The sequence below is a fragment of the Pinus tabuliformis genome, chromosome 5_1 (assembly GCF_031772625.1).
Source record: "Pinus tabuliformis cultivar Carrire ecotype Pingquan chromosome 5_1, CPIR1, whole genome shotgun sequence".
Classification (NCBI taxonomy): Eukaryota; Viridiplantae; Streptophyta; class Pinopsida; order Pinales; family Pinaceae; genus Pinus; species Pinus tabuliformis.
The window spans coordinates 898,679,231-898,683,083 of NC_142305.1; the positions used below are offsets into that span (position 1 = coordinate 898,679,231).

At 37.0% G+C, this 3,853-nt stretch overlaps 1 non-coding gene across 1 annotated transcript; it reads right to left on the reverse strand.

Moving 5' to 3' along the window:
• Positions 1-3,283: 3,283 nt before the first annotated feature.
• Positions 3,284-3,357, reverse strand: TRNAT-AGU (transfer RNA threonine (anticodon AGU)). The gene has a single exon. It is a non-coding gene; the product is annotated as a tRNA-Thr (tRNA).
• Positions 3,358-3,853: the final 496 nt, after the last annotated feature.

Here is a 3,853-nt window from a genome sequence, read left to right on the forward strand (position 1 = left end):
TCAAGAACCACCACCTTGTTGGCCACCCATATTTTGCGCATGGTCATTATGACTAGACTACTTGGAAAATACCACCGCCAGGGCTTGTTGTTGGAGCATCACATGGTTTGAAACTTTTGGCCGAAAAGCAACGCCATCGAGGAAACAGATATATATATATATATATATATATATATATATATATATATATATATATATATATAGTCAGAACTAACTATATAAATAGAAAATTATTTAAGATATAACTTGTAAACATAAATGAATAAAAAATATCAATATATAAGTAACACTTAGAAATCAAGAAAAACATTATCCTCCTTTTTTTAAAAATTGAAATAAGATTTCAATTTTTCAATATGTAAAAATAAATGAAAATATAAACCAAAATCAAAACTATGTGATAATTCCCTGTTGAGGTGGCGAATGTTGGGCCCAGGACATGGGCATTAATAGCCCCTCCACGCGACATCCATGATAAGGAAGCGTGTTGGACAAGCAGAGTTTGGAGCTCTACAAGAAAAAATTCTCGAGGAGATTTGGGGTATAACAAAGTTGCAATGGCACTTGTTTGCATTTGTCAATATTGGAAGATCAGGGTTTGGTTTGGAAGGGGAAGTGTTTTCTTAGAAATTACGGGGGGCCTCACAAGAGAGACCATCCTATTCCTTGACCAGTGGTTGTGCTTACTCGAGGATGTAGGGATGAAGCATGGCAGAGTGTGGCCACCAATAATAAACACAAATTCTAATCTGGGACCCTGGCTCACAGTAAATTCTAGAAAATGGTAGTCATTGTGAGATTGGTTCGATGGGAGACGATCTTCGGAGCAGGGCTCCTCCTTGGCATTAGGTTTTTCTTTGGAGTGGGTGTTGGAGCTTCGGTTTGCATCTTTTTCTAGGTTTTTCCATTGCCTTTATCTTATGTTGTGGTAGAACCGTGGGGTTCTTAGTTTGTTGGGTTAAATTTGGAGCCAGTGAAGCTGGCGAAGGGCCTGTCTGACTTCTATTAGTGGCCTTGGCGGTCGTCTCGCCTCTTCCACTCAGGTATTTGTGGCGGGACGACCCTTGGTTCTTATGGCCCAATGAAGAGTCAAAGGATGGTGACATTCTGGGCTTCCAGAGGAAAGAGGAGACTAAGTAGGAGGGTTGGGTGCTAGTCCAGGAAGCTTATCTTCGTCAAGGTCTGCTGCCAAAAATCTGCGGAGATCTTAATTGGGATATGTTTGTTGGTGGTGTGGTGTGGCATAACAGGGGCAACAATTTGGACTTCTTGGTTTCGGTCAGTTAAGGTGACGGGTGAAGAACCTTGTGTTATTTTCCGACATTGTTGTGGGGAAGCTTGTGGTTATTTGACTGCCTCCCAACCACTGTGTGGGGAGACAAGAGCTCTTCCACTGAGGACACGGGCCTCGCTGGAGAGTAGGCAATATAGTTGCTGTCTGGCAGAATTACCGAGGGTTGTGAGGATTTCTGAGCAACCTACACATGCGACGACAAAGAGGTAAACCTTGGCATGGTGAGGGCCCTTGGGGGCAAGGCGGAAGGCATCAAATTGTGCCACTTGACAAAGAGGGAGAGTTGGAGCAACCACATGGTACTTCCCCTGGGCGAGTGGATTTGCCATGCCCATTTGATTCCTTGGAGGCTCAAATCCATCAAGTGCAAGTGATGGTTGATCAACTGGCATGTGAGAGACACAACGATAGAAACAATGTCATCAACTTTCTAAATGACATTTAACATAACCAATGGCATATCCTGATTGACATGACTCCCTTCACAGATGTCAAAATAGGCTCTAGGACCAAATGTATAGCTTTGAAGGAGGCATGGCACACATGTAATCTCATGTTCACGATGCATTCCACCGCCATGGTGAGGGTGGCAACGATGCTTAGTATCCAAACAATGTGAATTGGTAATGATGCGAGTGCGTTGTATTTTGTTTTTTGCTCAGTTTTGGGCCATCTCGGCCATTGATATGTGGTCTCATAGTTTTGTTTTGTTGTTGTCGGTATCTTTTTGTTTGTAATTGATGACCAACAAATCCAGTAGGAGTGAAGCCTTTGCATTGATAAAAAGTGCATACCACAATGTAAATTTCCCAAAAATAAATAAAAATAATCGATTTACGAAAACAATATGTAATAACAAAAAAAATATATATAAAAATTAAAAAATTAAAAAATCAAAAAATCAAAACTACTCAATAAGTATAAAATAAATTAAAAAAAAAATCAATTTACCAAAAAAATATGTAATAACTATATATAATAATAATTAAAAAAAATCAAAGCTATGTAATAACTATGATTTTTTTTTTAGCACATGAGTGCACAGTTCATGCGGTTGGGGAAGTCGGTTTTCACGCACCCCGCCCGTGATCGATTCTCATATGTGGCGTTGCGCGGCAGCGGATATGTCTCATCGTGCTTGTATATCGGTATTATTGTGGGTTGTGATCAGCATGACACAACGTTTATTGTATCTGCTTGCTTTGATGAACATTTGTAAAAATGTTACTTTGCAGCTCCGGCTGTTGTATCTGCTCGCTTCGGCGATTATGTGTAAATGTTGCTTCTTCAGCGGGGATGCCTTTTCCCCCTAAAAAACCATGAAATTTTTGAAAATCAAAACTATCTAATAATTAAAAATTAAAAAATCAAAACTACTCAATAACTATAAAATAAATTAGAAAATTACATAAAAACTATAAAATAAATTAAAAAATCGAAATTACACAAAAACCATAAAATAAATTAGAAAATTACATAAAAACTATAAAATAAATTAAAAAATTGAAATTACACAAAAACCATAAAGTTGATAAAACTTGCATATGTGGCACTGCGCGGCAGCGGATATGTCTCATCGTGCTTGTATATCGGTATTATTGTGGGTTGTGATCAGCATGACGCAACGTTTATTGTATCTGCTCACTTTGACGAATATTTGTAAAAATGTTACTTTGCAGCTCCGACTGTTGTATCTGCTCGCTTCGGCGATTATGTGTAAATGTTGCTTCTTCAACGGAGATGCCTTTTCCCCCCTAAAAAACCATGAAATTTTTGAAAATCAAAACTATCTAATAATTAAAAATTAAAAATCAAAACTACTCAATAACTATAAAATAAATTAGAAAATTACATAAAAACTATAAAATAAATTAAAAAATCGAAATTACACAAAAACCATAAAATAAATTAGAAAATTACATAAAAACTATAAAATAAATTAAAAAATCGAAATTACACAAAAACCATAAAGTTGATAAAACTTAATCTTGCTTTCAATGAGAGTTGAACTCATGACCTCCCACTTACTAAACGGGTGCTCTAACCAACTGAGCTATGAAAGCAACTACGAGATCTTTTCCTGACCAACTACTATTCTATGTGATAGTTGTGTCCGCCTTTTGTATCGTACACGTGAGAACATACACGGAAATTTACACCGCTAAATTGATGCGGAGAATTTGTATCCGCTCAACTAAATTGCGTAACATAAATACCGCTGCGGAGATCCGAGGGGCGTTTCTAGAGACATGCAGAGACAACGTAAAGATCCTTAAGACGGTTAGTAATTTCGGATGGTAGAATATGAAGTTAAAAAATATAGAATCTTTATGCCCCTTGAGAAGATTTATATTAACCAAAATTTATAAAGATAAATTCGTCAATGGTTTTAAGAGAAGGGGACTAAAAAACTATCGTCCTTCGAGAGCCCAATAAAAGAATGGGGATGGGGATATAAAATTAGATTTACTAACACTAACTCACAATTCTGGAATATTGGAGTATTCTTTTACAAATTGCTTGTACAAGATAATAAAAAACAAGGATTTGAGTGAAACA